Genomic DNA, 22,068 nt, shown 5'->3' with positions numbered 1-22,068 from the left:
AAACTCCACAAGATGAAATCAGGGACAGTACCTGCCTTCATTTCTGTATCCCAGCCGGCAGCACAGCAGGTACATAGTACAAAAAAGATGGATGGATAAAAACCACTGCAATAGTTACATTCAGTGACTGTCCCAAGAACCTTCCCATGGCTAACAAAACTCTCTTCACTATATAATTTCAGCCCACAAATATCTAGAATACCAAAGTGTATACAAGTGCAGATCCTTTTTGCACTGAAAAGGTAAAGAAATATTTTTAATGGCCTAGTCAGGGAAGGTAAAGAAGACATAGGAAGATTCTCTACTTTCATTAAGACACTTCTAACTATATTTTTTCCAGGTTCACCTTTTCCCTAAAAAAAACAATCCACAGGTCACTACCATCAGTAGAGCCAGAGACAGTGTTTTTCTAAAGCTAATCCTCTCATACATGGACATGGCAGCCCCAAGCCAACTCGGGAAATAATTGGGGGGTTCAGAGCACCATCTATTTCTCATGTAGCACAGAGGGTTTGGTGTCTGCATTCTGGACTCACACTACTGGTACCTGGTTCACATCTTGGCTTAGTGACTTGCTAGCTCTATGACCTTGGACAGGGAACTTAGTATATTCAAGCCCAAGTTTCCTCAAGTGCAAAGACAGGATAGTAGTGAACCATCTCTAGGGTTTTTATAAAGATAAAATGAGATATTTCCTATAAAGCAGCAGGCATTATGCCAGAAACATACTAAGTTCTGAATAAATGTTACTGTTAGTTACTCTTGCTCATGACAACATTACAGTAAGAGACTAACAGATCTCTAATCATTCTTAAAAATTTCCAAATAATGCCACCTTTGTGAAATGATGGCCACAAAACTAGGAAAAGCTTCAGCAGTCAGGATAAACAACGTACTACAAATACAAACGTTTACCCAATCTTTCGTGAGTTCTACTACCAAATGCCTGAAAGTAATTTCAAGCTTCATTCAACTACGTGATCAAGATAATCTTTGTTTCAACATCCTACCCCCATCTCCACCTCCATCTCCCTCCCGTCCTCCTCCACCCATATCTCAGCTCTGATTCCAACCTTAACTTACTCATCAACCTTTTAATTTCATTGTAGTGACTACTTCAGCTCTGCCACAGCAAACTAACTCTTGTTGTTCCCGACTAACCTTCCTCCAAGAAGACTAAGAGTCAAATAATATTCACAAGCCAATTATTTTACTCAATCTTCAACTTCTTAATAATATGAAAAAGTTGCAAAGACATGTTCCACAGAGAAACTTTCTCTTTATTACACGACTGGCCTGTATCTACAACAAAGGCCCTGCTCCCCACCTCTCAACCATCCATCTTCTGAATCTGCGGAAGCTGAGATATACGCCTATATACCATTTTGGTGGCTCTGTAAGGCATTTGATTAAAGTATTGGGCAGGGTGCAAATTGAGAAGGTTATTTAACCTTTCTGTACCTCAGTGTTCTTGTAAGTAAAATGGGGATGACAGCAGAGTCCACCTGACAAGGCAGTGATGAGAAGCAGATGAGTTGATATATGTTAATGTATGTCAATTGACATATATACATTTGGAACACAGTAGGTGCTATATAAGCTTGGTATCATTATTACTGTCTCTTTGCTGCCTGATGGATCACAGAGGCCAGTGGCCATGTCAACTTGCTTTCGACTCAGCTTGCTCCCCAGGACCATGTTGTACCCTTCTAAAGCAAAAATAAGGGTATCTAAATCCTTCTTCAATCCTTTCTAGTTGTCACCCTTTCTTTCTCACCCTACCTTTTTTCCTGCATAGCAGAGTTTTTTGGGGAAAAAAGTACAGAACTCTTGCTTTATCTGTTTTTTTCATCCATCTACCTTTCAATCAATTAGTTGGCTTCTGTCCCCACTGTCTTATTGAAAGATGATTTGAGTGTTACATTTGGTCAACACTCTTCAGTGATTCTGTCCTCTCAGCTGCATTGCTCCAGTTGACTATTGGCCATGCCTTGAAATTCTCTCTGCTTGCCGGAACTTCTGCTATACCCTCTCTACTCACCCTCATTTGCCTCCCTCTTCTCGGCTCTCTCCAGTTAATCTGTGGATTCCTTTTCCCTTATTCATCCCTTAAATGTTGTTCCCCAGGCCTCCTCCTTGCCATTTTTTCCTTCTCTGGGTCAGCTACACAATCTCTCTGGGTCATCTGTGTACTCATGTTCTGTAACTTCCGAATTGGTATCTTCAAACTGTACTTCCAACGATCCTCTGGACTGGTCTACCTACATATTTAATCAGCCACCTCAGACTCAACATGTCTGAAAATGAAGTCACCGTTGCCACACCTTAATCTGTTCCTCCTCTGAAATTCCTCCTTGCAGTTAACGGCACCCTCGTCCTCCCAATCATCACATCTGGAAATCAGGACGTCATGTGGGATGTCCTTCGCTTTCTTTCATTCCCAACATATTGCTTATCAACGAGTTTCATTAATCTCTTGGATTTGTTCCTTTCCCTCCATCCCCACTGCCTCAACTTTTCATTGGGGCCTCTTTATTTGGACAATGGTCAGAGCCGTCTAATTCATTTTTCCCATCCCAGGTTAGCCCCATTGGTTCCACGAGGACTAAAAAAAAAAAAAAAAGCAGGTGTTTATTCCTTAAAATCCTTTCAAATTGTGGTCATTACTTACAGACTGACACTGAAAACCTTTTAGTATGCTCTTCTCATCTATTTTCTGCCAACTTTCTCCACGTTAGGCTCCTGCCCCTCCCCCAGATACGTCCTGGAATCCAGTCTTACATTATGTCTTGCCTTACCTAGGACCATGAGCTTACATGGTGGCCTTTGCAGGTGGTGTCCCCTCTCATTCCTTCCTCTGACACAAACACCAAAGGTAAGGGGACTGACTACTAAGCACAGATTGCGTGAATGGCTTTCTCACAAACTGTATTCACTGACAGGAAGAATTACCAAATAAGAAGGAAATATTGAATTTCCTTGTACTCCATATCGATACACTGAGATTATGGTAAGCAACGCTTCTGACCATTAAGATTTAAATGGCCCACGTAAAGAAACAACTTACCTTTGCCCTTCCCTGTTTCACAACCCCTTTGATCATTCTGATTTTTCCTTGGTTGTGTTCAGAAACTCAGCATTACATACCGTTTTTCCCCAAAAATAAGACCTAGCCGGACAATCAACTCTAATGCATCTTTTAGAGCAAAAATTAATATAAGACCCGGTCTTACATTATAGTAAAATAAGACCAGGTCTTACATTAATTTTTGCTCCAGAAGACGCATTAGAGCTGATTGTGCGGCTAGGTCTTATTTTCGGGGAAACACGGTAGTAATTCAAAGTGATTAAAGTAGTAAGTACCCTATTCATTCTGTATCCATCCATATCCTATCAATTATTGCAAATTGTGCCTGGCTCTATTACCAATGAAGAATCTCAAGTCCATGCACACCATGATTCGAGACCTTGGGAAAACTGGCTTTTGACCGCATTTTTCATTCTACTTCCTGAGTACCACTTCCACTTAGCACGTGGAAACCATGTGCTGTTTCTCCTCCTGTGTCTAGAGCCAGATCTAGGACTGCTAATGACTCTGTGAATCAAACACAGAGATTAGAACTTTCTGTTGGGTCATCATGTACTACTGATAATGTTCACCTAGGATCCTGAGAATCTTTATGAAATGTCAAATCCAGGCCCTTACATCCAAAATTGCAACTAAGGCTGAAGGAAACAGAATGCGTTTAAACCCGATCGACTCTCTTTCCAGCGCTTTTTACTTTCACATTGAACATGGTGCTTGTACATGGAGCCAAAACAATACAAACCTTTCATTCTTTTTAGATAAATGTTCTTTAGGACATATGAAGCATTATGGGTTTCCCTCTCCCCGACCCTCTCTGCTAAAAAACTTTACTAACAACTGTCATCCCAATAAACTTTAATTAAAGAAAATAAAAACCTGTTTTTCTGCATTTATCCCAAGATATTATGTGAAAAGAGATAGGTGCTGAAGTTTGACATCTTTCCAGTCTTCCCCAAGTTTTATCTACCAGATTTTATCCAAGTTTCATCAACCTTCCTTTGCTTATAACTTCATTGCTTCTATTTCTTTCATTTTTAAACACATCATCTTCCCACCTGCAATAGTCTATTAATCTATATCCATCTCCTTCTAAGCAAGATTCAAATTCACAATGTTTAAGAGAGAATCCCAATTAAATCATTGTTTAAATCATCCTTTTCCTTCACTGGCACTATCTTTATCTGTCTACGGTAGTGGTTCTCATTAGAAATACCTAGAGAGTTGATGGGCAGGGCCGTCCCCCCAGGTCATCATCATTCAGTTGGTCTGAGATAGTGTCCTCACGCTGGTATCCTTAAAGCTCCCCAAGAAATTCCAATGGGCAGCCGGAGTTGAAACCAACAGTAACTGTTCTGGATCTTTCTTCTGCTCTAAACACAGCTGAGAGAGTATGACACCACGATGTCACGATGTGGATTAGTTTTGGCAATCACTTTGACTTGGGTCATTTCAGAATCTCCAAAAGTAACATGTGTTATTTGAAAAAGGCCCTTCCTAATTCTGATATGTCCCCATAAGGGGAGTATCCCTCCGTTAAGCACATTGAGACTAGTTATTCAACATAACAGATAAGCCTAAATTCTTTCCATGCTACTCGTTGGCTGTTTAAAACCTGGCCTGTTTACTTTTCCAGATACTTCTCTATACTTTCCCTGTGTTGCACCAATACAGATGTAAACATATAACCAACTCCCACATCTTCATGCTTCAGCACATGCTGTTTCCCTTATTTAAAACACCCTTTCCATTTTCACCTAGTGAAAGCCCCAAAGGAAAATTCAGTCAAGTTCAGCAGAACCTTCTGGCTTAAACTTTTCTTAATTCTTCTTGACAAAAGTTTTCCTTTGACTTTGTTGCCAAGGAACTTTCTAGGTTCACATTACACGATAGTCATTTATGTTTATCTTCTCTGCAAATCTAAAAGCTCCAGGCAGTTGGGGACCATGCCTCTTCGTGTTTGAACTTCGAGAACATTGCACACTGCTTGGCTAGTTAGTAATCCATAAATGCTTATTAGATTGAATTATTTCATTAGCTTTCAATATTAAGACTTCCTTATGCCTCTGTATTACCCAGCAAACTAGACTGGAAGTTCCATGTTTTTAAAAAGAGGGAAACATTTGGTCCCCTTCCTCTTTGATAGTCTTATACATAGCATAAACTGTGAGATTTCATAGTTGTTATTGCCTAGAAAATTCAGATAAAACATTCAGACTTTTTTCTTTTTTCTTTTTTTTTTTAAGTGTGGGTATTTCTAAAAGTTGACCATATTTAATTTTAACAATTCAAAATATTTCATGTAGATCACGAGCTAAAGTAAGCTTAAAGGCTGTTCCCATAAGTATAATAAACTATCTAGCAGAATTGAACCACATTTATGATTCTAATCTCATTAGGAATTGGGCTCTAGGCAATTCCCCCAGGCTCCTCAGGGGCAGGTTCTCTCTTCCCCTACCAAATCCTCATTATTTTTTAATATCCTCTACATTAACACTGCTCAGAGATATCATCAAAGGAACACACTGTACTGAAACCCAAGCAACAGAGGGAGACTTTTGCTTGTCTGGTCCCCACAAACATGTCTGTCAAAAAGAAGGTGGAAAAGTGCCTACTGATGAAAGACATCGTGACGGTGCCAAAGCACTGTGGAAAAATCGTCCATTAGCATTTTGTTGTTATGAACGTTCTCTCCCAGGGGTGCTGCCAGGGCCAGTAAAAATTCAGGTTGTCTGCTGTACAACTTGAGTTAAGTCAACCTTTTCCACGAATTCTTCCAAATGCTACATTCTTAAGTTGGGGAAAACAAGATAAACCCCAGGAACTGTTTAGAAGCACAGTGAAGCATCAGCACTTCAGAAAAGTGCAGTGTGAGCTGAGGGAAGTAAAGGAAAATGGGGCTTAGGAGCATGAAACACCTCAAAGGGAAGGGATTTCATTCTTACAGAGTTCTTACGTAAGGCAAGAAGATGGTGGTTCAATGGCTTTGGATGTGGGCAACCTGGCTTTTGTTTTGTTTATGAAGGTTGCATCAATGTCAATAACTGACTTATATTTGCTACTGTAAAAACAAGTCTCTGTTAATGAAAAGAATGGCATTGGGTTTGATAAAAATCCCATAAGTTAACAAGAGCTGGCTTTAATTAACTCTGATGGATAAATGTTTTTGCTTTTACCAGAAATAAATCACATTGTGTTACAACTAAGAGGCCATCTCAGGGACAATCGGAAACATGAGGCACATCTGACATATCACTGCAATTGGAACTTACTAGGAGGGACAGAAAAAAAATGAAAATAGAGAAACATGGTAGGAACAGATTGGGTAAAGAGCAACCAAAACATAAAATAGCACTTAAGTTGACTCCGAAATAAAACCCAACACATGCAATGACAGAGAGTACAAAGTTAAATTACACACATGTAAAAATGGTGCTATCCCCAGTAATCATCTGCCATGTTGATGTTCAGACAAGATGGCGAGAAAAATGAAACCAACATGGAGTGAGTGTGCGGGGTGCCTTAATTCACTCCTTGAAACTCTCTGTAAGGCAACCATCCTGGAGGATGTGTTAACTTATATAAGACCATAACTTGTACAGTGACAAAGGAATATGAATCCTGTTTGATATGAAAATTCATGCTTTTTCCTCTTTACCAGTTTGAATTGATTCAATCGATAGTAGCCAAAATAATAGTTCATGATTATTGACTAACAACATGATATACTGCCTATGCATTTGTATTATATGAATGCACATAATTATGGCAATCACCTGTAAGAACGCTGGTATTGTAACTGTTTCCCAGATGAAGGCAGGCACAGAGAAATTAAGTAAATTGCCAACAAGATAGACTCAAATTCAGACCTTTCATGCTAGTCTATGAAAGTTTCATGCTAGTCACCTTATCACATGGGTCCTCAGTAATGAGTAATCCTTCCCATTCAATACTGTTTAAGAAGTCAGAATGCCAACAGAGAAATAGAGGTACTTTCTAATTAAAGATACTTTCTCTGAAATATTTGCCCTCTGTCCTTCTGGCAAAGAACTGGAATCATTGAGTAAATGATAGATCTGAAGTTTTTTGTTTTCCAGGCAAGTGTGTGTGGAGAGGGGGTGGGGGTAGGGCAACACTGGCCGAGGGTCAAAAGATCTAGGTTCTGCTCCCAGTTTTTTCAGTCCATTTTTTTACTTCCTGTAATCCTGATTTTATTAATATCTAAAATGAGAGGTTAAAATACTTAATCACTAAGGTTTCCTCTAGTTCTAAAATGCTAACAATTTCTACACCCAAGACTTCATCATATCTCTTTCTCTCGAAGCTTCCTAGAATACAGCTCCGCTCATGAAAGTTTCTTAAGGATGTACGAACAGTATTATCTAAGCCATATAAAGAAAGAGTCCCAATTCTCATTATGAATGCAAAATACACACAAGGCCAAACTGACTTGTTAAGGGGCTCTGAAAACACACCAGTAGTTCAGTATGAAGTTCAGATAAAGTTGCGAATTGTTTTTGAAATGTGATAGTTATTACAAGTATTCAGGAATATACTTCAAAAATAAGCAAATATTATGAACAGTCATTCAAGGAAGTAGTGGGGAAGTAAAACAAATGAAACAATCTTTGAAATCTGGACTGAGGTTCCTACCTGGCAAAAAAAAAACACAAAACAAAACAGGATTCTAGCCAGAGTGCTTTTGTGAAACAAAAGAATAAAAAAATCATTATTCATGGGAGATTCTGGTAACGTTTTATTTCTAAGTTATTAATATCACTAAATATTGTGTAAGTCACAGAATGGATATACCTGGGGACTTTCATGGAAATGATTTTCAGACTTCAATTTTCCAAAAAAAGTAATTCTAAATCTAATAAGCAAACCCAAGACTGCACATTTCTAGGAAATGAGCCAACATACTAATTCCTTCTCTATTAAGGGAGAGGACTTGGATTTTATGTTGTATTATTATTATCACTACTGAAGCTACAGCTAGTCCAATAAGGCATGTATGACCTGCTCTAGAGCACATGTGACCTTAGAAGCATCAGGTAGTAAACCCTGGTCCTTAATACTGTGACAAACTGAGGTTCTCCAAGTAATTACAGCAATCATTTAATATTTCTTTCTCGACTCATGCTTTGTCTATGAAATGACACCATACTATGGTAAACGCCCATCTGTCCAATGGTATCATTTTGAAAACTATGAAATGGATCCCTCAATGGTGTTTGTCTCATATACTCCTAACTTTGCTTATATTTTAATTGAAAAGAGATAGGAAATGAAAGATGGTATTAGATCACTTAAAGAGCATTGTCCAATGACAGCAAGTCAGGAGGGGTCACTTGAGTTCCTTCTAGTATTAAAAGTAAAGATGAAACTTCCATATAAGACTATAGGATTACTGAACAAAAACAGTTTCCACATCTTTACCAATGTTATAGTGACAGACTGTAAACAAGTCTTCATTATATCAAAGTGGGATGAGATTATGGTCTCTCTGCCATCTAATATTCAAACAAAAACTTTGATGAATATCTACAATGCACCAGGTCTTGTGAAAAGTAAATTAAGGTCAAGAACTGTATGATTCCACTAACGTGTGATATCAAACAAGAAAGCAACACATGAACAAACACAAACATACACACACACACACACACACACACACCAAAAAAACGAATAGACCAATAGACATAGACAACAGAATGGTGGTTACCAGAAGAGAACAGGATTGGGGGAGGACACAGAGGGTTATAGGGGGTCAAGAGATGGTGTTGGAAGGAGACCAGACTTTGGGTAGTGAGCATACAATGGAGTTCACCGATGTCGTATTATAAAGTTGTACACCTGAAATTTATATAATGTTATTAACCAATGTTACCCCAATAAATAAAAATTAAAAAAAGAAACCATCCATACTTCGAGAAACTCACATTCTAGTTGAAAAGAGATATTTGTGAGTTATTTCTAAATTTCAAGACATCTGAGCTGCATGGGTTTTACATTATTCTTAATTTTATTCTTATTCTTATTCTGACATAACTTTTTCACTGACAACTGAAGAAAACCAAAGAACATATAGGTCAGTTTGTCCAGCAGAGACATCCCAGATTGTCTGTGGTGCTTTCATTATACAGTAACGAGCCAGTCCATAACTAACACTCATAACTAACCTCCTTGAATATCCTCTCATGAGTAAGCAAGGAGGTATTTGGCTTCCTACCTTAGTATTTGAACAAATGACCAATGATGTGTGCCTAGGCCACAACCACCTTCTCCTTGCCACTTCAAGTCTTCCCAGGGATTAGTCACTTGATAAATCTGTCATTGAATGGGTTTTAAATTATAGGCTAATCGACAGGGAAAACAAACAAAAGGGTTTATATGTGTTTTTCATTAAGATCTGGGCTCTGGCCTAGGATGCCTCCTCTAGAGGAAGCTAGGAAGGGAAATGTCTTAAATATCCCAAAATTGCTCACCCCAGCCAAAAGACACACTCATTATACAAGACATAAGTTGAAATGCCAAAAAAAAAAAAAAAAGAAGCTTACAAAATTGAGTATAGTCTTCATTCTCTAAGTAATAAACCCAAGGAGAAATATTTTCTACTATAATTGGACAGGCTGGTTCAGGTAATGGAAAAACCACTAAAATAGTGGTCAGAATGCCTGGATTTGGTTCAGCATAAGACTGCTGTTATGAACTTAAATATGCTTCTTATCTCTTTATCTCTGGCTTTTTTCTTCATCTGTGCAACACACAGGCCAGAAAAAGATCAGGAGGCTTACAAACAAGATTTCTAGGGATCCATGGAGGTATTTCAGCAGTTCTGCAAATACTTAGTTTTAACGTTATTGTAAAAGGATATTTAACCTTTAGTCCCAAAAGTAGCTAAAGAAATATCTATGTCTTAAAGAGACACAAATATCTGAAATCCCTAAGGTAGAAGTTTCACCTTTCTCATCAATGCTATAGCATTTTCACTCCTGTGGTCCAATTTCCAGAGATTTTTCTCTCTCTAGGTCACGGCTGGAAGGGGGTTAATGGTAATCATCTAAGATGGTCCTGCCACGTCCCACAGCACCTAACATTGCAGCGATATGAGAACACAGCCAGGGAGTGCGTGGGTGACTCCTAACAGTTCAGTGTCAGGCAGGATGTTACGTTGCCTGGAACACTGTGCCGTCTTATTTCTTCCTCCTTCTCATGGTCTATTTTCTATCACATTTATGATGAGTCTGATTTTCTCATAGTAGTTGATCAGTAAGTGCTTTCAGGGATCCAAGGGCCTAATTTTCTGCTCTGTAAAGGAAAAGGACCCAACATCTTCTATACCTAGGCCAACTGGAAGCGTTTTCTTTATTAGGGTTTTTCTTAAGCCAGCCTCCAAAGCAGGGATCAGAGTCTTAGGTTAAAAGTGCGCCTTGGATTTACAATAGATTGGTAACTTTTTTCCTTAGAGAGATACCACCTATCAAAACAGTCTGTTCCGCGGTGCAGTTAGAACAGTTTCCTCCTGTACTTACAGGGTCTCCAAGACACAGGACGCCTGTTATCCCTTCAGTATTATAAGCTGCAAATTCTCTCTATTCTGTCAGATGAGGATGACATTACCTGTCTTGCTTCCTAATAGATGTATGTCGTGGAAAGTGAAACTCAGAACAAATTGATACTCTGACTGAAAAACACTGCCGAGTTTATATAATATTGGATGTTAAGGAACAGTAACTAGCTGGATTTACAGTACATTGTCAGCTGGAAGTACTAGCACAATTCATATGTCTCCTGTGTATAGGTTAATATGTATGTTTACATGGTGGCCCAAGAGAAAAGGGTAAACACAATGGAGTCAAATAAAAGTCAACCTTTCTTCTAAATAAATTGCATTAAGTAGGATCCATATACCCTGAGAATGCACATTAAATGAGCATTGTATCATACAACAAAAACTACAATACCATTTATGTCCAAGACACATTGAGGTTTACAACAAAATTCTTCTATTTTTTCAATATTCATCGACAGGTACCTCTCTTGCCTTTTTACCGCTCCTTAAAAAGTACTCAAGTCCTTTCTTCTCACATCTGCCCACTCCCCACAATGACCAGAACACTTGTCTAATTCTGCCACCCTCCTCAAGATAAAAATCTCCCACTGCTCATTTTACGAACTTTAAAAGATTTTCAGTTACCTACTATCTTTGCATCTCTACCATACTCTTTGTGTAATTTCTCAAAAATCTGGTTTACTCATAGATCACCACCATTCTACTCATGAAAAGCACTCATGGCTTCCTGAGTTACCCAATTCTGTCATTTTTTCCTCATTCTCCTTTGGGACTCCACAGCGGAACTTGAAAATGGTTTGTCTTGCTTTCTCTGAAAAGTCTAAAGCCCTGAACCTCTTCCTACCTTCATGATTGTTCTGCCTACTGATACCTTCTCTTCCTCCTGCCATCTTCTAAATACATCAACTCTATGAGGACTCACGTTTTTGTCTCCCTTGTTCACTGATGCATTCCTAGAACCACGAGGAGTGCCTGGCCTGTAGCAGGCACTCAGAAAGTTGTTGAATAAAGAAGTTTTCCAATGTGCTCAGCCAACTATTAGAAGTCTCCAAAGCTATAGTGCCTGTGACTACTGCATTCACTCAGCAAAAGGAAGAGAAAGGGGAAGGAATCCCTGAGAGGTGTCCATGCAAGGCCTGTTACATATGTGATCAAAATCCTCCGATCTCTGTGATTACTGCTATTATTCCTCAGTGAGGTCCTAGCTGAGGAGTGCACAGCTGATGGAGACCATGTCCTTTCCAACAAGCCTCATGAGAGTCTACCACTCAAAAGTCCAAAGTTACAGGTCTATCTCCATTCAGACCTGGTAAGTGTGTTTCATTCGGGGAACCTCCAGATTCAATTACTGTACAATATGCACAGAGCTTACATGAGAGTTGACAAATGGACGGACCCCAAATTAATCAAAGTAAACGTGCTACACCAAAGACATTCATAATGCCATCATTGTGAATACACATGCTTTTATTGGTAAGAATTTTTATAGTTTCAAATATATTTCCATTTCAAAATAATTGAGGCACCCACGGACATGTTTTATTTCATGTGCATCCAAGTGTTATGAGTTATTTTCCAATCTTCCTTCACTGGGACAGACACCAAAATGATTAGAGCAGGGGTCATATAAATGCCTGGATCAACAAAAAGAACCTTCCAATTGCACCCACGATAATGTGGGTGACAGGTTTATTTTTCATAATGGCTAGGCTCTTTTTGAGTTTCTGTATATAAGCAATAAAGCTTATCAAGCATCTCCAGTTATAGATCTATCTAAGAAGAGACAGAAATGTTTCTAGAGCTGTGCTTGCTTTATTTGGAATATTTGCAGTTGAGGATGTATGTGCTCTGACAGCACGCAAGTGACAGAGTTCGTCCAAAGCACCTAAGCTCATCCTCTTGAAAACAAAGGGACACAGAATAATGGTCATTTTGAGCATCGAGAGAATTCTAAAACTTCCTGACCATAGAGGATCAATACCCATCTTTTTTAGAAACAGTTTTGGCAAAGTATCACACTGATTTATTTGAGCTCACAAAGATCTGATGTAATATTTAGAAACAGATCTTTTCTTTATGTAAACATAGATTAAGAAAAATGTAAATCCCTCATCTACGTTTATTTTTTTTAAATAAGGATTTTAATTATATATTTATAAATCTAGGGTGTTCAATGCCTTAAACAGTTAAGAAAATAAATGGAATTTGGCAGAACATTTGTTCTGATTACTAGATGTTTAATGATACTTGGAACACGAAGATGCATGTGAAATTACACTCAAGTATGATGCACACAGAACAGCTTGGAAAGGTTCAGATCTCATTTTGACTTAATTCTTTTCTCCTGGAATATAGACAAACCATATTCTTGTTTTCCTCCCCCACTCTCCCCTCCCCTTAGCTTAAACCAGTATATTGCTTTTGATTGATACTCATCTCCATAATTTGTGCTTTTTGAAGGGATAATTATTACAAGAATTACGTTTTTCATTTTTTTCCAGTAATTGGAAGATATGAATTTAAATCAGTATTCTTATTTCCTAACTGATCAAGCATGGAACATAATTCATGAAATGTATCCAAAATAAATGTTTAACTATTCTATGCAAAGTTGAATGTCGCTTCAAATTTAGTTTGACAGAGGGTTATAGATGGCTGAAAACTTTTCTCCCCAGCAATTTTTCTATTTTAAATGTTACAGCTGCACATATAATAATGCGAAAAGACAGGGGCACTATTACCTGAAAGCTCATACATAATTTCTTCATAAGGCATTCAAGTTATTAACTAAATATACAGGTTAATGATGAAACAGGGCTAACTATATGACATCTATATCACTAAATAACTTGTGGTGTTTCATACCATCAACATGCTGCTTTCTCATGGACTGTGTCTGCCCGCGACAAGAGTTTGTATGTGCCAGTTTTGTGTCATGCACCCTTCATGAAAAAATGAACTCACTCAAGTATCCATGCCAGTCATCCGTTCTAAATAATTACAAACTACTTATACTCTAAATATTTAGATTACTAGGAATCTCAATGTTGGACCATCACCTTTCCCTGACTGAACAGAGCAGAAGGCTTTCTGATTGCATGTCCTTGAATACAATATTAATACACATATGAAACAGATTAGAATGGTTGAAGTGTTTGAAAGAAAGGAATTTTGATTTTTATAAAGATTGGCGTGAAGATCATTTTTCTTGGTCCAAATTTACTTTGTTAAACATACCCCAATCTCAATTGCAGTTGCCAAATATAAAAGCAAATGCCTATTTTCTTCCAAATCACTTTCTTTTTTATATTTTTCTGTCACGTGTTTTTCAGATTTTCGTATCAACATAGCACAGGTAAGAATAAAAGACTAGAATTAAATCCAAACACTTGTGTACTTGTGAAGAAAACACTGAACAGTCCAGTATTAAAAACTGGGGCTCATAAAGGAGGAAAGATTTGTCTTTATGTTTCTGGGTATGATTGGTTTTAAAGCTGATTTTGGGGGGGCTTGCAGCAACCCCCCAGCAAAATTCACAACTTCTCAGTAATGGTCTTTTGTTATGGGCAGTGCTTGGTTGCAGGTTTGGGAAGAAAAATGTAAAATTGCTCCAAGACGTTTTCCTGAAAACAGGCAGCCGCTCAGTCTCTCCACTTTTTTTTTTTTTTTTTTTTTAAGACAATTAGTTTGCGAATGAGCAAGGAGTGAGTGATGCTGTGGAAGTCCTGTGCTGGAGTCCAGGTCACAATAGAACAGTCAGTCTGGACACTGATCCATGTCTCACAAATCTAGAAAATCTCATTGAAAATTATAATATAATGTCTCAAGCTCCTATTTATAAATGCTGAAAGCAATTCTTAATCTTGCAGAGATAAAGAGTAAGGAAAGAAGCAAAAAAGTATTAGACAAACCATTTGACCTTAAAAAACAACAACATTGAAATTGAATTAAATACTTGGAAGAGGTAGCCCTATTTTCCTCCAATTGATCTGTACGTTCCTAAAAGAGCCATGTTTAATTTTGTTCGTGTGTCTGAAGACTGGTTTTAAACATGTCATTTTAAACCTCAGATTGCATATACTCAGGACCGCCAACCACTATGGGCTGCATGACAGTTTTTCTGCACATGACTTAATTGCTGGTAACACTTTCTCCTTTTTGGCAGAGCAGTCTCCACATGGCTTAAGTGATGGAACACTGGATTGGGACAAAACCCGAATTCCAATCACGGTACTTCCATCAGCTGCCTACATACGCTTGGGCTCTATTACTGCCAACACACAGTAACCAGAAGGTAAATCTCAATGGGTGGTCAACTTCCTAGGCTATAAGGACCCCTGCCCTGTTGGGGGCACATTGCCTCCCTGTTGGGGGCACTGAGGAAGAAAAGGTTGATAACCATTAAGCTTGATTCTAAGATCAGCTCTTTCAGCCCTTAATTCCTCTATAGAATGAAAGGGTTTACAAATTATCACAAATTCAAATGAATCTATGTTGCTTTAACCTAAACTACAAATGATCCCTCACCATAAGCTATCTATACATGCAACATCTGACAAATGTACATCTAAGACAACAAAAAAACAATAAACACCATTTTTCCAATAGAAAAACATAAACTGTAAACAAGTATCTTTTAAAAACCTTCTGGAAACATAATTCTCCTACGTCTCTGAATTTGAAAAATACTGCCTGTAAAATTGCTTTGGTTTAAACCCAGTTTCTGTTACAGAGAAAGAAAAAGGGGAAACCAACTGGTGGTGAATTTATGCATTAATGCATGTATTAATGTGATGGCAGACTCAACTGTTTGCTATTTATTGAAAGTTTATGTCCCTCTTGTGTTGGGCACTGGGGTTGGAAGGAAGGGGTGGCACCTCGACTTTCGTGATTATAATATGAGAAAGAGTCTACTACGTGCCTAATCTGGTAGAAAGAGCCTGAGGTTTCAGAGGACGGAGCCTTGGGAAATCAGAGATGGTTTCGTGTATGATGAGGAAACCTTGCCGGGCCACAAAGGATTGGCAAAAGGTAGAGTGGCAGACTGTGAGCAATCCAATTAGAAGAAAAAGGCAGAGTGATGGGAAAGCATAGGCAAACAGTGGAAGAGAAAACAAAAGTTACAAGAGAAGGTTTAAATACCATCATAAGGACTTCGAACTTAACCTGACAGGGAATAGTGAGCCACAAAAGGTGTGTAAGAGAGAGGAATCACAATCTCTAAGTAATTTGTAGCATCGCTTGAATATAGGCAAGATATGATAAAGGCCAAATTAGAATGATCGCAGCAGGGTGCCAAGGAATGAGTGTATATAATGGGCCATGGGGCTAAAATTAGCATAATTTGGCAATCAACTGGATGCAGAAGCCGAGGGTGGAAGAGTTGCCAAAGACGCATCTGAGATTTTTGGCCTGGACTTCTATGAGAAAAGTGGAACCTTACCTATATAGGGCAGCTAATCAAAGAGACGGTTTGTGTTGTGTTTACATTGGGTGGCGGGAAAGTCAGAAGAAGATAAGCAGACAAGTCATTTCAATCCTAGGATTATAAGAATTGTTGATGCTCTGACTTTGGAAATTTTAAATTGGAGATACTCAAAACATTTCCCAGTGTAGGTTTTCCAGCAAAAACTCGAACTTTCCTGGAGCTGGAACTCAGAAAAACATGTGAATCCAAATAATTAGGTCTGTAAAGCCTTTACGTAGAAATAAACTTGCAGCAGCAAGCGAAACCTCAAAGAGACAATGTTTAGAAAGTCAGGTAACTAAAAGCCACCTTTTGGAGGGTCACATTTGGGGGTACTGCAGAGTCAAGCATAAGGGACAGCAAAGAAGGTAGAGAAACACACTCAGAGGAGGAGGAAACACAGGAGAATTCAGTGTCTCAGATGTAGAGGGAGGAGATCAAGGATTTCAACATGGACAATGAAGACGGATAGGGGACTGATAGCACTGGATAATAGCTTCCTCTGTGGTCTCGGCTGCTTCAGTACAGCGGTAATAGAAAGCAAGTGGTGGGGGAATCGGCAACCTGTAACTACCGTTTGAACGCTGCGCCAGTGAGAGGAGGGATGGAAGCTTTCAGAAGCAGTACAGTCAAGCAAAGGATTTTAAAGTAAAGGACAGCTGAACTTATCATTAGAAATGGGGGGAGGCACCTGCCAAAAAGGGAACAATGAATGAGAAAAAGTGCAGAAGAGGTGGGAGGGGATGAGATCAAAGAACTCAGGTGGAAAAATATTAGGTGTCTGAGTTTCTTTTCCCATGCACGGGGCCAAAGAAATAAAAGTGTCAATAGTCTATAGACAAAAGCACTCCGTTAAAAAGTTTTTCTTCTTGTCTTAAAAGAAATGCCGCCCTTTTTTCCCCAGAGCTAATTCAACCTCATTTCACCCTCCTCCCTTTTCTCAAGAACAATTTCTTATCGACGTGTTCCTCTCTGGTCAGTTCTCCACGTTCCCTCCTCAGGTCTCCTGTTGACAATGAAGGACTGGCTAAGACTGGTGCCAGGCCTAATCTACGCCTCATGTGTATCTGTTCTGATTGCCGGATAGCCTCCTCACAAATATCACCCTCTGTAATCTGAGTAACGCCCCGCTGAGGGTAGCATCCCCATTTTATGGACTGTCCGAAACCTCGGTCATAGGAAGTGTCAGGACTATGACTTAAGACTCGGTCTCACTCTCAAGCCTCGTGTTTCTTTCTCCTGTGCAGAGTTCTCTCTAGATACTTGTCAAGAGGCCGGCAGTGGCCTCTGTTTCTGTCTAAACATTACAAAGTACTGGCGTGCTGTCAGAGACCAAACTTTAAATGGCTGCAATAGCTTGATAGATGGTGTGAAAATTTTATGGTCCTTCCGTCAGACACCATAATTTATTATCACATAATACACAGTTAGAAGAACCAAAAGAAACCATCCCACAAGGGCAAACAATGTGGGAGCAGGGGCCCTTTGACACGCTGAGGCCACAGCCATTATATGGATCCAATAAGAAGGCCGTTGCTACGAGCGAGGGAACCACCTCTTGATCTTGCAAAATGTTTTTGGACACCTAAAGGCTCTTTTATTGCTGTGGTTGATTAAAATGAAAAGCTTAAACGACTAAAATGTTCTTTTTGATGAGTTTTTGCCATGAACTATGGACCTTGTAGTCCAGTGGGATTCGAGCCCTTTGATCCTGGGCACTCACATAAATTCAGAGTCATAAAACAACATTGGATTTGATTTTACTAGTGTGGCTGATGTTGCCAGATTTGTAATGCAATCTTGTTTTCTCCCCTCCTCAGTTTTGGGCCCGTCCACTATTGTTTTATAGCAAAAGGAAAGGAGTTTCCATTTGTTTTTGGTAATCAAGCTTCAAGATTGAGCCACTACCCCGCAATGTTGGAATTTCATACAAAAAGAATGATATTCTACCATATTCATCAACATGAGAATCAATGTTATTTTATGTGCTGAAAATATCAAAAAGAAAAACTCTTTTCCGCAGGAAAATAATTATAGATTCACTACTTAAAAGGGTTAGAAGATGATGTGGTTAAGAATGACATAATAGGAGTTTGAAGTAGGAAAAACACAATCAGAGGTAACTTCATAAATTTCCAACAATACTTATTGAAAAATAAATTTTAAACAATAAAAAAACAGATTATTTATTAATGAGGGGCAGGACATATCTTAGTTTTCAAATTTCATTTTCCTAAAAAACAAAAAAATGGAATCTGTGGGAGAAGTAAAGAAATATTCAACGAGACATTTCTTTAACAAAAAGACATGCAATAAATATAACTTAGATATTTAATTCACTTCCTTTCCTAATCTTCTAAATCATTTTTCTGTGTAGGTAGCTGTACAGTAGAACAGCCCCATAACTTCTAATTCTAGAAGTGAAAGTTTTACTATAAAAGGTCTACGAAGGAACAAAAATACAAGTAATTTTACAGAGGCCAACTTGATCACTAGTTGGTCACAATTATTTATTTTTTAGGGAGTAAAACATCAGTTTGGGCTCACTGAGAAAGATCCATGATATATTTAGCCTGTTCACTACACCAGGGAATACTAATTTAAGTTGGATAAAAAATTTTAGCCATGTTATTTTTCATGGATTACCTGAAAGCTGGAAAATTGCTCACCAAGATTATTTTGTGAGTGACGTGGGGCACAAGAGGCAAGAGCGGTCTCAACAATTCTAATTTGAAGAGTTACCATCAAATACAGCAGTGTCACGATCCCATGGGCAAGGCCTCATGACATTTTCAGCTGCAGTCTCTCAATCTCTGCTGAGGTCCCCGTGAATATTTCAGAGTATGATCCATCCAGAGCAATATACCTCCTGCCTTCTGGTATGACTATATTAGATTATGAAACTGCTATTTTACAAGTTAAAATTGGTCACCTATCAGCAATTTCATATGGTTCAACTTATAATCTCCATCTGAATTTGAATAAAAACAAAACATTAATCTATGTTTTCTCAATTAATACTTTAAATTATACTGTAATATCTATATATTTGCAGCAAATAAGGGTTCTGGTGGGGGGGGGGAGTTTTTCGAAAATGCAAATCTCTTCATGTCATATATTCCTCTGCTCAGAATTTAGTCAGTAGATTATCATTGTTCTGAGGATGAAATTGAGAAATATTAAAAAGACCAACAAACCCTTCCAGAATCTGGCCTCTTGCCCTCCTGGCACTTCAGTGTTTTTCAAACTGAAGTCCATTAACCATTAATGGAATAGCAAATCAATTTAGGCTTTTAAAACGAGCATTTTTCAAACAGGAGAGCTGAATATATCAGATCAAATGAAATAAGTTGTGTTCAGTAGAACTCTAATTTCTCTCTCTCATACACACACACACACACACACACACACACAATGTAATCTAGTTCTCAATATAAAATGCATTTTTAAAAATTCTGGGATGCACTTGAAACATCTGAAGTACTCCAGAGCTTTATCCCATCCTATTTGTCACTTACTGTGTTCCACTCACACCGGCCTCTCTGTGGTCTTTCAAACCAGCCAAGCACCTCATCACCCTTCAGACCTCTGCTTAAATGTCGCTCCCTACAATTATCCTTCCCTGACCCTCCGAATCTAAATTATATCCTATTGTAGCATCTCGTACTATATATTTCTGCACAGCACTGATACTGTACTTACTGAGTGACTATTTTATCAATATCTGTCACTCTGACTGGACTACAAGGTCCCAGAAAGGACCATGTTTGTTCTGCGCTCTCTGGCATCTTGTACAGTGCCTGACACCCAGAATTCAATACACAGTTAATCAATAAATGAATGAATGATAGAGAGACCTCTAATTCCTTTTTGATGATTTATTTTATTTTTAATGAAACACAAATGATTGATTTCATAAGGCCTTGTTTTTAGGTGGCTCGATGTCTCCTGTCATATAGACTGTATTGGCCATAAATACTACATGATTGCTTCTGTACGTGCTTTAAGCATTATGCCTATAAATATAGACATATACATACGTATACGTGAATGCTGTTCTGTGAAATAAGCTAAGAGAAATTTTGTTTTTCATGTTTGAAGCAAAGCTCTGAACTGGAATGCTGCTTCAATCCTCAAAAGAAAAATTACTTTGAGTTTTATTAAGAGAAAAAGGGTCGAGCTGACCTCCAGTGGTGAGATTGGGGAATGGCTTCTAAAATAATTGTAAAATACCCAGATTACCTATTACACAAACCCACCCATCTATGCAATATACTTATTGCAATTAATACTTTAAATTATGCGTATTATACATATTTGCAACAGACAGGAGTCATTCCATACAGAGTATTGAAACTAAATAAGCATAATTGTATCACAGAGACACCTACAGCAGCTTCAAGAGACAGTAAAAGAAATTACCACTTATCTATGGAAATCACAAGATCTAAGACGTGACAAATCTCTTAGTTGAGATATAAGACCTGGAATTCACAAACTACATTAAAAGTAGATAATTTAAAGATACTAACAGTCACATTAGCAAATAGTCTAATATTAGTTAATATTAAAAACTTAGTTTAAGCTGCCTGTTGTTATTTAGTCTTCATCGTAGAAATCCTATTTTCCTAACTAAACAGTAAATCCTCTGAATCTAGAATCCATTCAGTAAGATACTCCAGGGTATGTGCTAAGTATAGTGTACGGTATATAGTAATATGTAATAAATGTTAGAAGCTTTTGTTATCATCACTATTAAATGATGTTTTATTTCTGGCACATCTCTTATATTTGACAAGCGCTCAATTAGTGTTTCATTAAAAAAAGATAAACTGTTAAATATTTAAAATTATACTTTAGGAAGTTAATTTTTATAGCAAAAATAATTTTGAAATGCAACATCTTACTTACGTCCTTCAAATCTATGCTAAAACTCTTGGGTTTTTTTTTACATATTCAGATGTTTCCTTCACAAAACCACAGCCGCCATCATATTGCCATTAACAGGAAGTAATGGAAGTGAGAACATCACACTTGTATAACAAAATTGTGAAAAACAATGCTCTTTGGAACATTAGTTGTAACACTAATCACAGAATGTTTTTCTTTTATATACGTACATAGGTAATACTGGAAGAACTTTACCACCACAAAATACTCTTTGAAAGCCGCGGACTTAAACTAAATGCTGTATCATTTACTGATCATCGACCACACGCCACTGTACCTCCAGTCCCATACTTATCACAATACTTGCACTCAGCGTCCTATCAACCAAGTTATAATATCATCATGACCACTTTTCAAGTGAGAAACTAAAGCCCAGAAAGGTTTAAGTAATTTGTTCAAGACACACATCCAGTAGGTAGTGGAGATAGGATTTAAACTTAAGGCAGATTCCACATCTGTGTTTCTACTCAGCTGTTGTGCCTACAGTTATGTTGCCTTTTTTTTCCAATGAATGGTTAGCTGACTTCATTACATAGGTTCATTCTTCAGCATATTCTGCTCCTAATGTCCATCATTTTTAAGGACTGACATTCTACCCACGAATATAGACGTAGTCCAGAAAAAAGGGCATGTCATGAATACTCCCTAGGCAAGGGCCTTCGAGGTGTAAGAACTTCCAGAAACAGTTCAATGTAGACGTTAAGAGAGTCACCTTGAAGGTTTGGTGTAATAACTCAATTAATCCTCAAATATAAAGACTGGCACATAGTAAATCAATAAATACCAGCTATTATTGTGGTTATGCCTCCACTAGGACACAGAGCAAGCTAGAATAAGTTGCAGTAAAACGGTCAAAGCATGCACATGTGTACACGTATGCACTCACAAACACACAATAAATCCACATTATGGATTCCGAAGCCCACATGGGGTTGGACTTGTTAGAGAAGAGACAACAGGTGCCGTTTATCACACAGGGGTACATCCTAC

General features: G+C 38.1%; 1 protein-coding gene across 4 annotated transcripts in view; it reads right to left on the bottom strand.

Annotated features, from left to right (window-relative positions):
- FMN1 (formin 1) overlaps window positions 1-22,068 on the bottom strand; it is a 380,104-nt gene that overhangs the window by 188,331 nt on the left and 169,705 nt on the right. The gene's annotated exons all lie outside the window — the stretch shown is intronic.

This window comes from Rhinolophus sinicus, chromosome 3, assembly GCF_057876585.1.
Source record: "Rhinolophus sinicus isolate RSI-liver-muscle chromosome 3, RSI-T2T, whole genome shotgun sequence".
NCBI classification, from domain to species: Eukaryota; Metazoa; Chordata; class Mammalia; order Chiroptera; family Rhinolophidae; genus Rhinolophus; species Rhinolophus sinicus.
This window is presented reverse-complemented; position numbering and strand designations above follow the sequence as displayed.